Source organism: Pundamilia nyererei, unplaced genomic scaffold (assembly GCF_000239375.1).
Source record: "Pundamilia nyererei isolate P.nyererei 1_Seehausen unplaced genomic scaffold, PunNye1.0 scaffold00010, whole genome shotgun sequence".
NCBI classification, from domain to species: Eukaryota; Metazoa; Chordata; class Actinopteri; order Cichliformes; family Cichlidae; genus Pundamilia; species Pundamilia nyererei.
In genome coordinates, this window is record NW_005187411.1 from 5470118 (window position 1) to 5483727 (window position 13610).

General features: G+C 39.5%; 1 protein-coding gene across 1 annotated transcript in view; it reads left to right on the top strand.

Moving 5' to 3' along the window:
- Positions 1-13610, top strand: part of bahd1 (bromo adjacent homology domain containing 1) — a 34115-nt gene that overhangs the window by 6699 nt on the left and 13806 nt on the right. The window lies entirely within an intron of this gene.

Sequence of the window (13610 nt, forward strand, 5' to 3'; positions counted from 1 at the left end):
GTGGCTGACTAAATACTTTTTTGCCCCACTGTATTATTTGTGCCTGTGTCACTGTTGTTAGGCAGTGCATTCACATCTAAGTGTGGCTTCCTAACTGCGCTGGCCTTGCCTTGCCAGTCCGCCACAGCAAAGCTTGAAATGTGAAAATCTTCCACAGCCCACCCAAACCTTTAGTCACAACCAACTCAAGTGATTTTATTTTTAAATTCCCAAAGTATTTGATCATATAGAATTTATAACTTAAAACTTTTAATTATGATTAAATATTCAGTTAAGAGTTTTCTAACTGAATGTTTTAGTGTGTTGTGTGTGTTTATGAGAAATGACCTCTCAGCCCACCTGCAGTACCTTCGCTGCATGATGTCTCATCAGGGCTTCACTCCCTGAACATATTGATGCCTGTCACAAATATTTAGTCTCCTGGTGTAGTGATGTTTTAGTTTGGGGATTTAAAAAAAAATAAAAATTCACATTTGGGTTGCTTCACACTGGTTATATAAAAATATGGCTGTAGGACTGAAGGTGTTTGCTCACAGTTAGTGGGACATGATTGAAAATCTCATAACAATTATTCCAGTCATTAACTAGCTCTTTAAAGCAGCCATAATTAATATTTTTGTTGTAACAACAACAAGTGGCTCAAATGACTGTGTGCAGCCTAACTGCACTGGGACATTATTCTTAGTTTCTAGTATTTATCTGCTAGAAAATGACTCCTCTGAGGACTTGTTGGAGACCAGAAAAGAACAAATAAATGATTTTTTTGTTTGTTTCAGGCCAGTTTTTTTTTAGAACTGACTAAAAACTCATCTCCAGTGAATGAGTGCTCTGTAAGTACTTTGTGTCTGCTGAGGGTAAAAATAAACATTTGGCATGAAAAAAAAAACCCAGTTTGAATTCCAAACTCTTCTTTAAAGAGTTGCTTCAGTTCATTGAGGTTTGTTGGCATTGGTATATCTTTGTTGTCATTTGGCATTATATAAGTACAATTGAACTGATTCATACGCAGCTCTATTAAGATCCTGTCAAAGCATTTCAGTTGGGCTGAAGTTTGGACTTTCATTGGGCCATTGCAACATCTTGATTATTTAAAGGAGCCGGTCTACAAGAGAATAGCTGTTGGCCTCACATTTGACTCTGTAAATACTTTGGTATACGGAACCATTCAAGGTCAATTCAAAGACTGCGAGATAACCAAGTCCTGCGACTGCAAAACGAGCCTAAACCATCACCACTCCACCACCACCATAGTTTTATGAGGTGTTCGTGCTGATATGCTGCGTTAGGTTTTCATCAAACGTGCTGTGCAATCTTCCGCTTACTGGCAAATGCCTTTAATGTTTTCTACTTGTGAATAATCTTTTGTTTCACTTCAAATTGTTTGTAAATGGTTTTACATCCATTCCCAGATTAACTTTAGATCATCAATCGATTAACGTCTTAACGAGGAAAGACATTAGCCTTTCCAATCTTAGTGAAGCTGACTGACTTTCTGTTGCTGAAAGCACCAGACCTGCAAACTGCCAGAACATCTGCTTTCATAGAGTTGTTCACTTGCTGATAATCAGTTAAATAAGTGCATTTGATTAAGAGTCTGGATGCTACTTATCCAATAATTCCTACAAAAGCAGGAAGGGTGTACTTAGTTTCCACACACTGCTTCTTCTTCATTTTGCTAAATAAGTAATGACACGGTGTAGTATGTCATGTTGTGGTTCATCTGAGGTTGAGTTTACATCATTTCAGATCCTGCTAAGGACCAAATGATTTTTTTTTAAATTATCTCCTAATATATAAAAGCCTAGTAGTGGAAAAGGACGTACTTCCTCTTTCACATTACAAACGTCTCTTCTGGTAAAATGTTTTGGTGGGTTTGTTTTGTTTTGTTTCTCCTGAAATGATTGAGATGTTTGCTGTATGTCTATAGATCAGCACTGAGCGGGTAAGTGAGTGCATCCTGCATGTAGGAAGCATTTAGCCCTCTAAGTTGTTGCCCTGCACCTCTCCGCAGTGTGTTGCAGCGTGTTTATTGCAGCGCAGGTCACCTCTCAGCAGTCCATTCTCCCTCAGCTCCCCCCGGTGCTCACGCCTCATTAGCTCAACACACTCAGGTCCTTTGCAGCTGTTAATTACACACTGTAAAGCTGATATCAGCGAGGACAGCATTTATCCCAGTTAAGCTTGATTCTGACTTGTCAGTAACTTGACAACATGGTGGCTTTCCAATCAGGCTGTTGTGGAAAAACAAAATTGAACCGTCCGTTAAGCTTTTCTTTAACTTGAACGCCCACTGAGTGAGTCCAGCAGCCGTCAGTGATAGTCCGTAATTTGTGTGTATCGCAACGGGCCGATCTTATCTGTGTTAAGAGGTAATAAATGATGAGCAGCAAATGATCAGTCATGTTTAGATTGAATGTCTCATTAAGAGCAGAGGATACAGTAAATTAGCCTAATTAAGAGGGATACATGCTTCTATTTTTTTTTGATGTTATTCATGAGAAAAACATTACTAACATTAGGCATTAACATGATGGATTTATAGCTCATTGCATATTCGTCATTACATAATATATCGTATTATTTAGTGTTTTTCCTGGGGCTCTATGTAAATGTTATCAATGTTGATTAAAATGTCTCTTCTTCTCTAACGAGATCTGTTCAGATGACTTATTTTGTCAACACATGGATGGAAGTTGTGATATTTTGTAGCTTTTACTTAAATGAATACAGTTTAACATGAATGCATTTAATGCAATTCATCTTTGTGCTTCTTTACAGATAAACTGTGCTTCGTATAAAGTCACAGCCACTTTATTAGGCACATCTTGCTCTTGCTGGGTTTTGCATTTTGAACTGCTTTAATTCTTTGTGGTACAGATTGAACAAGGTGCTGGAAACATTCCTGAGAGATTTGGGTCCATATTGTTGCTGTAGATTTGTCGGCTACATATCCAGGACGCGAATTTCCTGTTTCCCCCACATCTCAAAGGTGCTCTATTAGACGGAGATCTGCTGGTTTTGAAGGCCGCTTGAATACAGTGAACTCATTGTTATATTCATATATTCACATTTGTGACATGGTGTGTCATCCTGCTGGAAGTGGCAAACAGACGATGGGTACACTGTGGTCATAAAGGGATGGGCATGGCCATCAACGATACTGCTCGCTGTGGTGTTAGTACCAACTGATGGTCAGTTGGTACTGAGGGGCCCAAAGTGTAACAGGAAAATGTCCCCTACATCATTACACCACCAGCATCGGCCTAAGTTTTGAAACAAGGCAGGATGAAGCCATGCTTTTATGTTGTTTACTTCTAATTCGACCTTAACATTTTAATGAAAGAGAAATCAAGACTCATGAGACAGGAAACATATTTCCGGTCTTCTGCTGTCTAATTTTGACATTTCCTGTTCTTAGCTGACAGGAGTGGCACCTGGTGTGGTCTTCTGCTGCTGTAGCCCACTTGCTTCAAGGCTGGACACGTGATGCGTTCAGAGATGTTTGTCTGCACACTTTGGTTGTATTATAAATGATTTGAGTTAGAATCAGATTCATCTTCATTTGGTTAAGTTTGTTTACACAAACAAAGTTCTTTGACATTTTTTAATAAGCAGATATAAATGGAGACCATAAATACGAAGAGTAGATGAAAAGTAAGAAAAATACAAGTTACAAATTCTTAATCTATACAAACTATAACAAATTACAGCTGGGCCTGAATGATGGATATAAATAGGCTGAACATAAAGCAACGTGGACGAACCCTAGACATTTATTTTAATAGTGCACGCTGTTACTTTCCTACCAGTTGAAGCAGTCTGACTCTCCTCTGTCCTCTGGCATCAACACAGCATTTTCACCCAGAGAACTGCTACTCACTGAATGTATTCTCTTTTCCTGAAGTTCTCTCTAAACTCTAGAGATGGTTACGTGAGAAAATCCCAGGAGATGAACAGTTTTGTGAAATACTTAAACCAGACAACCAACAACCATTCCACACTCAGACTGACTTAAATCACTTTTATTCCCCATTCTAAAGCTTGGCTAGAAGTTTGTCATCTTCAGGTCATCTCAAACAAATCTGTATGACTAAACACGGTGAGTTGCTGCCATGTGATTGGCTGATTCGATATTTGCATTAACAATCAGTTGAACTGAATGTATCCCTATTTTATTATTAAAAGAAAACCAGAACACAATCCAACCTATAGCAGGGCTGCATGTTAGAATATTCCTATGCCTTTTGCACCCAAGAAAGTTTTAGTTACTGTAGTTTTATTTTGTTTTATACGCAATGAGTTGTTAAAGCTATTGTAATAAGCATTCTTCTGTATTTGAACAAAGGCTTGTTAAAAATTCAATGAATAGTACCTATTGGCATTATGTGCCTGTATAGAAGCTGTGGGAACATTAAGATGAAACATTTAGATGGACGTATACTTGTATTTTCAGCTGGTTTTAAAACAATTATTCAAATAGTCGTTTGAAACTTGAAATCCTTTATATAGTAAACTACACAAAGGATTTAGTTTGTAGTTGAATTGGGTGATGATATGGTCTTTATGGCTAGAATATTTTAATATTCCACATCTTTTATTCATGCCCACTTGCTTTTATTATGTTTAACTTGCGCTTTTTGTGGATGTGCGGCTTCAAGTTGACCATCTAATGGCTGAAAGTCAGTCAGGTTTCAGTACATTCACTCTTGCTTTGCAGCCAATGAGGCAGAGGGGAAAACTTACTTATCAATAACTCTATTTATTTATTTTTGGGACATAAAATAGAGCTGGTTTCATTTGGTACAAATGCATCATAAAACAGACCGACGTTTGGGAAATGGGGAAATTGCACTTGTCTTTGGCGCATATGCACAGAAGATTTAAAGAATTAAAAAGCAAAGAAAAACCACGAGGAAGTGTGGAAAAAACTGTCACGATGACACCGTTTAGTCCCTGTAGGAATATTACAGTAACGTGACCGTGATTTTACACGGGGATGTCCCGGTGCAACGGCGAATGCGAATGCAGGCAGCGCATGAATATTATCTCCAGCTTGCCACTTCGGAAGTAGGTCACCGCTCACCGATTTGTTCACCATGTCTCCAGCTACTGTGGGCTGTTTGGTCCACGGATCGCTCCCCGGGTCCGCAGCTCTACCGAGTAGAAACTGATCATCGGGAAAAGAAACAAACATCACGGACGGGAGATTTTTATTGTTATTATTTTATTTAATTTTTTTCAAATTGAGTGGGTGATTATTTCCAACGGGACACGCGAGGTAATGGTGAATCGCTGCTGTGTTTCAGTCACAGTTGGAGATGACAGGGTCGGTGGTTAGGCTGCTTCTAACAACTCGGCTGTAATACGAGCCTCCTAATGATACTGATATTAACTAGCAGCTCCGAAAAAGCCCGATTGAGTGAGGATGGTCGGGTGTTTTCCACTCGTTTCCCCGCTGAGGATCTCTCCTTTTATTTCCTACTTCTCATATCGCAGCCTGCACTCCTGCTACGGCATGCTGTCAGATTAACACTGTCCACCACCACCACCGTGGCCAACTACGATCTTCAAGAGGCGAGTCATTTGTATGTATTTTCTTTATTTTGTTGAACAGTGTGACTATAACGTTAATCGTTTTTTCCTACCCAATATATTCGCGAAACAGTAGTGGATGTGGGTGTTTGTGTAACTGCTGGAGCCCGAACCTGCGTGTAGGAGAAGCGAGGTGTTGGTGTTGGTGGTGGTGGAGGATGGTTAGCGTTTGTTTGGTGGTGTAAGACTGTGGAACTGCTGATTTGCTCCAGGAAAGTGGACTTGGTTATATGCACTATCTGAAGCACAGCAGCTTAGGTCCCCGAGAGCTCCAGCCTCGGGGCTGTTTCCCTCATGATGACAGCGCTACACCATGTCCTTCTTCTGAATGAGCCTGTGAGACAGCCAGGCAGAGCCGCCTCCTCCTCCTCCTCCTAATCCTGTATCTATCGGACTTCAGATGTAGATGAAACTACAGTCTCTTAATGTGCCATCGGCAGGGAGAGAGTCAAATCAATGGCAAGTAGGTCTGATGTGTGAACTATGCTCCATTTACTTTAAAATGCGTAAGATTCACACAGTAGAGCTGCACTGGCATTTGATCATCTGCCGACTAATCTCAGGGTCAAAAGGGAGTCTCAAGATATTTAAAAGGATTTAAAAGGAAAAAAATGACTATATTTTTACTCACTTTTGCTTTATGTTTTCTTTTTCTTGATATTTCTTCACTGCATCAACCAAAGTACTTGATGAAGTACTTGAATAATTCAGTTTTAGTACTTTACATTTAAATATTGAGCTTTTTCCTTTCCTACATTTATTTGGTTGGCGATTTGTGTGCAAATTAAGGTTTTTCTACACAGTAATACTAACAGCTTCTATTGTGTGACGTGTTCCTGCAGGACAAACTGCCTAAAAGTAGATAAATGTGTTGAATCCCAGCAGCAGGTAAATGCAGCTTAGATGTTGGGAGATTAGTAGTAAAACACAGCACTAAACAATATGATATTATGAATGCACCCTTTTACTTTTGAAACTTCGTACTGCAAGATACTAGTTTTAATGGTGTTACTTATGTAACACTTGGAAAGAAGGACTTTAAAATGAATAAATGTTAGCATTGCAGCATTTTCAGCTTTTTTAATACTATAAAAATGAAATAGCGTATATTGTATATTCACATTGACACTGTATTCTATAGGTTTGCACATTGAAAATAGTCACCGCCAAAAAAAGGATTACTTAAAATCATCAAATCCTCCTTTTTTGGGCTAAGGAGTCCTTAAAAAAGCATTATAACTGTATAAGAATATAACAGTGTAATACAATATAGCAGTGTATCACATTAAGGAGGTTTTAAAAGATGAAATACTTTGTAAATGCAGTATGTCGTGGAAAGAGCCTTTAATTCTCAGCTATGGGATACATTTATTTAAAAAACAACAACAAAAGTAATGAGAAAAGCAAAGAAGGCAAAAATGGATTTCCGCCTTTAGTCACTCGATGGCCTTTGACCTCTTTGGATTCATCTGTTAAATCCTTGACCTTTCAAAGTAAACAGATTTAGTCACAGAGATTTGTACTCGGCATGTCTACTGTTGTCTTAAAGTCAGATAGTGGAGAAAAAGGTTTCCTGTGTAAAATAAAGATAAACAGGGTTTAAACATCCTTCACTGTATATTAAGACTCAGTGTTCTCTGTGAATGGGTTATATGGACACGGGGGATGTTAGAAAAAAACATAAACTGTTGCTAACAGGGATTTTCAAGACTTATGTTTAATGTTCCCTCAAAGAGTCGTAATACAAATGTTAATATTTTCAAACTGTGTGTGTATGTGTGTGTGGGTGGCTTTATGCAGCCTACTGGCATTGCTGCTGTGCATAAGGCGGTGTGAGCAAAGCTCATCTAAACTGGCAACGTGTTTTAGTTTGATTTTCGCAACAGCACGAAAGAAAAGTGACCGTAATACTCTGGCATTAATTCCCTCCGCTGAAAGGCCACGTTCTTTGTTGTGGTCAGCGTGGCGATGCTTTAGCCAGGGGAAACGATGATGCTCTTCAATGAGCTCCTGTCCTTCCACTGTGCACGCTTGTCTTATTCAAATGAAGTAACTTGATTTGATATCCACAGACAGAAACTCAATGTGAGGCTCCCTCTGTCCTCTTGTTATCTGAAAATTAAATTTCTCCCTCATGGATTGCATTTCACGGTTCACCGACTCATCCGCCAATAAGGGCCGTAAGACCGAGCTATGAGATGGTTTCAAAAACGTCCGGGCGGAGTTGTCCGCTCCAGATCTAAGTGGGTTTACAGTGGTTCGCCTGGTTAAGCCTGAGTATGTTCCGTGTCGTTATTCATTTTAATGCACTGTGGCTTATAAAAAAATTGTACTCAGGTTTTAGCGCAGAAAGTCTTGCACATATTTTATATTAGCAGACGGGGGGGAAATGACTGGAAAAGCAGAATAAAACTATTCACACTATAATTAAAGAACTCCGAAAGGAGCTACACAAGGTTTTGGTTTAATCAACCTTTCATTAAGTGGGACCTGAGAGCAAGCTGACATAGTAAAAAAATGCACTTTGTTGCACACTTGCTGATAAGGTCAACTCGTGTAAATACTAGAGTGCCTTATGGTTTTTTAAAATATTATTTTACACCATTTATTGTGGGCAATACAGCCTTAAAATGATATTAAAATATTTCAAGATGATGTGCAATGATATTTCTCATGACATAGAAAAAATAGCAAGCTACATTTCAGTGATGCTTGCAGTCAGTGTAAGTAAATAGGGGGATTTTCCTTTTTTTCCAGTGAGCTGCTGTCACTGATGGCACACCTTCTAAATCAAAGTGTGAATCTACTGAAACAAGGTGCCAGCAGAAGCAGCATCAGCAGTATAGTGTGATAGTAGTGGCACAGCAGTATATCCAGTGACATGGCAAAAGTCAAATGTAAGCACAAAAGTGTCCCAGCTAGCTTTTGCCTGGAATTTTTAAGTAAAAATATAGAATAACTGCTTAAAACTTTAGTATATTAAGTTAACCTTAACTTTTTAACCAGCTGCTTAAAGCACTGATTTTCCACCATGTAACCACATCAGTAATTTCCATCCACCGTTTGCTCTTCCTGCCATATGGAGTGCAACTAGCAGCCGGCGATGCTTGGTTTGAGTCATTTGTTTACTTTTGGGTTGCACATCACCAGCTGCTAGTATCTACTCCTTTGTAGCCCGGTTATAGTTGACGATGTTTTCAGCCTCGAGTGGAAAACGAGTTTGTTGTTTCCACCTTCGGCAGGAACAGTGTTCTTGTTTATTTTGCAAAGCATCGTGCTTTGTTGGAGGTTGCTAAAGTAGCTCGCCTTTTTTAGGTGCATGCCCGGGTTTGTCTCATTATTATGCGCACTAAGAACGTGTGGCGTTGCTATAACAGCAATATCACAATGTCGTGGACGATGTTATACGGCACAGCCCTATATGTAGTTTTTTTTTTTTTTAGACTTGCGCTGCCTAATTGTAAAATTTTAAAAATTTAAATCCATAATTAAAGGCAAAATTCAAAGAGACAGCTCATAGCGTGCAGTGTATGAGATCCTTGTTTTGTTTCTCATAACCCTCTCCGGCGCACACACGCATACACTCTCCTTGAATGCCCCCATCGCAGCCATTAAAGCCCTGTTGGAACTCCTAAGTGGTTCACTTTAAAAACAGGACAACGGGCAAAAAAGATTACAGCATGATGTGATGCGCTTTGATTTATAGAAAGCCAACATGAGTACAGATAATAAACATCACTTACTGTGGGCTTGTAAGAGCGTCTCACAATACCATCAGCTCCAATCAGTTGTTGTCAATCGTAGCCTTTAGAAAGATGGCAGGCGGTTGTTGCTCGGTGTTCAAAGGGTGAAAGGTTTTTTGTTTTTTCTGGTGATTTATAGGATTTTTTTTTTTCATTAAAGTAAATGAGATAATATGCATATTTCAAATTATTATTAATGTCTCAACAGGGGCATTCTGGACGTAAAAATCCCACTCATATTCTCCATAGAGAGTTTGATGATGAGCCATAATGTTTTAACCATCTAAAGCAGACTTACTGCGACCCAAGACATTGTTAAACGATGGCATGTGCTCCTATCCGGTCGCTAAGTGATGACGTGACGAATCCTACTTCCGGGTCTAAAGTAGTCTGCGTTTAATATGGCTTTTGTGTTGTTAACATGTTTAATGTTTTGTATTTTCTTCTATTTGATCTCAAAAAGCTCCTAAAACAGTCAGTGATCACTGTTGACCTCCCTCGGCTTTTATTACTGCTAATCATTTATTTAAGCTCAGTTTTTAAAACCTTAGGATGTAACTACAGTATATGAATGACTAACCTCGTATTATTATCTCAGTTGTTCTCTGGCTGAAGTTTGGTCCTTTTACAGCATCCTGCCATGCGATTACATTTGTTCCTGACCACTGAGAACACTCACGTTAACTTTTATTGAGTGGAAAAAAAGTTAGCTTGTTTATATTATGCTAACATAGCTGTGTCGCTAGCGGTCACGTAGCACATCATTATATACCAGCTAGCCCAACTTCAGTAACCCTACAAACGTCACTGCTGTTTAGTTTTCTGTCTTCATTTATGCTGGAAGTGATAACAGAGCTGTACGTTTTAATTTGTTTCCAAAACCCCGCAGTCAGGACATGCTATAGTGTATTTAGATAGAAGCTAGCGAGCTAACTCCCTGCTAACTTCTAACTCCATTAAATGTCATAAATTCCGTTTTCATGGATGCCTGGATGTTAAACTCAATTGTTACACCTGGTAGAGCAGAACGCTGATCATTTTATTAAAGATGAAAGACTTTAGACAGTTTTTCAACTCTCAGTAATGCCATAGTGATCGTTTGATATATGGACCTGCAGCGGAGTTTAGGTCCAGACACGGCTAGTGACGTCAGACTGAACAACCGGATAGAAACCATCAGTCTACATGATATTAACCTTTTTTAACAGGAATGCATTTGTTCATGTAAAGAACTACTCTACCTACCTGTACAACCCTTAATTTAAACGACCTGTGAAAATGTTTCGACCCACTAATGTTAAGACATTCGAGGTGTGATTAATTATACATGCACAGTACAAAAGAATTTATTTAAATAACTATTAACATACAACACTGTTAATAACCATATAAATACTACAGTAAAAATTCAAAGCATTACATTTGAGAAGAAGAAGGGAAGTTGTGAAGTCGCTGTGGAATCTGGGATTTGTAGTTGTGTATGACATGAGTAGTTCCTTCAACATTAAAAGTAACTGTGCACATTTTTTGTCATTTTCCTTTATTTCTTTTGCCCATATGTCTGTGCCTAAGATCGTAAAAAACAACTTATGCCACATTTACTCTATTTATATGTATATACCCTAAATCTGAAACCTAGCAGTGTTTTGAAGTGAAGAGTTTTTTAGACTCACATTAAATACTGAACAGACCTTTACTAGTGTGGAAATGAAATAGGCTTCCATGATTGGCTGAAATATAGTGATTGAAATGTAGTATCGTTAGCCTCTTAACTCATATCATACACTTACACTGAATCCATTAATAAGAAGCGTGCTCAGAACTTGATCATTTGTGTATGTTTGTGAAAGCTCAGGGATTTTCTCACTGGAGAGTCACTTATAATAAAAGGACCCATGTTGACTTACTCCTTGGAGGTCAAGTAGCATAATTGTGTTCCAGGGCTGCAGCAAGAAGCACGATCCATCTCCTTCTGCTGCACACACGAGTGTCATTACATAAAGGTCGCCGGAGTTGAGTCATCAGGATATCTAAAGGCTTTTCCTAAGTGAGGTGTTTTTTCCCGTTGAGGGAGCAGAAAGCCGTGAGTTACGGAGGGCCGTAAGTCTTGTTATGCATCGTTTGTTCTAAAGTTGCTGGAGCTGCTTTGGTATCAGCCTGTTGACATGGAAACTGAAGAGGCTATTGTGTGACAAGTGTTTCTGCCACCAGTTTTTTTCCCTTTCTTTTCTTTTTTTGTAGAATCGGGATCGATTCATGAGTCATTTGTTCGTGGTACTGTTTGTTTTGTGCCTCTAAGTGTCAGACAATCATTGCTTAATTTCATATCTTACAGTGAATTGAAAGAGTTTGTTGTGTCGTTGACACTATAAATGAGAATATGAGAAGCGAGTGTCTGAGCATCCATCGTATCAAATATTAAATGCATCACTCAAATGCCTCACCTTTTTCTGGTTTTTGGCTTCTGTGTTTTAGCAGTGAGTGGGTGCTTGCAACCCAACAGGCTCTCAGTGACTTGCTTGAGTCATTAATCTGCTTCAATGTGACTTCAAGGCAAAATGGTCTTTTAATACGAAGGATCAAAAGCCAACAGTTCTCTTTTAAAACTCGAATCAAAATAAAAACCGAAACGTAGAAGCTACAGCACATTAAACTAAACATACACTGATCAGCTACAACATTAAAAGAACTTGTGTAATATTGTGCAAGCCTCCCTCGTGCGGCTAAAACAGCTCAGACCCATCAGGGCATGGACACACGGGTCCTCTGGGAGCATCCAGTGCATTCTCATCCCAGGGCATCAAATGCTGCCATTCAGTCAGGTGCAGTGGGGCCACAGTGATACGAACAAGGTGCCCTTTAGCACTGGTGCCTGAACACAACAGCCACAGCAGTATTGGATCCAGAGAGATAACGGCCTTCCTTTAAACAGTCCAGATCAGAATGCTGGAGGGGGAGGCAGTGGAAGAAGAAGGCACTGGTTTGTCTGCCAAGAGACCGCAGTTCAAATCATATTTGGGAGCTTTGTGTTTTGCACAGCTTGCTGCTTGTTTAGGTTAAGCAAAAACGGCTTTTACTGCACTGCGGCTCAGAGGTTAGCCACAGTGCTTGCCTAACAGCAACAGGATCCTGGGTTCAAACCAGGACAAACACTTATGTGTGGAGTTTTTTTTTTCTTCCTGTGCTTCTGCAGGTTTTCTACAGGCGCTCTGGTTTGTCCTGCCATATAACATGCTAGGCTAATGCTGCCTATCTTGGCCCAGGATAGTAAATGTAAATGGCAAGAGTTTCACTTCCTGTTTTGTTTTGTTTTTTTAAAAAAAAGGAAATTTCGGTCAGTTTGGCAAATGGACTGGTTTTTAAATAGGGCATTTCTATGTCAACCGAGTTCTCAAAACACTTTACACTTCCTCCCTCATTTATACAAACAGTTCTTTTTCAATGCTTATGTGTTTTCTGTGTAACATTCACATTGTGATGGATGCATCACGGAGCAGCTTAGGGTTCGGATCTTGCCCAAGGATATTTGGCATGCAGGCAGGAGCAGCCAGGGATCAAACCACAAACCTTCCGATTTGTAGATGATCTGCTCTACCTCCTGAGCTACAACCACCTCTTGTCCTTTATGTGCATCTTATTTAGGACAAGATGGTGGGTTAGGTCAAAATTCAGCCCTTCTCAATATTAAACCTAAACGTTAAAGTGCCAGCTCAGGAGGCAAAGCAGGTCATCTACTGATCAGAAGATCTACAGTTCAATTCCAGGAGGCTCCAGTCCTCATTGCAATCTGTGCTTTGGCCAAGGAACTGAACTCCATGGATGGATGGATGGATGTATGCCAGGCATAGAATAAAGTGCTGTGTGAGAGTAAAAATTTTTAAAAGGCACTAAGTAAGTATGTGTGCATTTACTACAAAGGACTCTGATTTATCTATATGAGCATTTTATGTGAAGAGTTGGCTGTGTGCCCTTTCTCACTGTTATCATGATCCTGCACATCATGTCACAGATACCACAGTGACCGCTTTTGCAGCATTTTTGTTGTGTTCCTGTTTTTTGTGGGGGGGCTGGCCGCATTGTTCAGCCAGAGGAAAACCACTGCTGTCGAGGTGTGTTGGTCCCATACTACAGGTGTGATGGCAACAGCACACCTGTTGCTCTGGAACAATAAGTTAACAATCAAGAACAGGTTTAGGTAGGCGGTACGTGTCAAAGTAAGATTCACATGAATGGCTGGACCCAAAGTTTCTCAGCTTAACAGTGTATTAATTAATG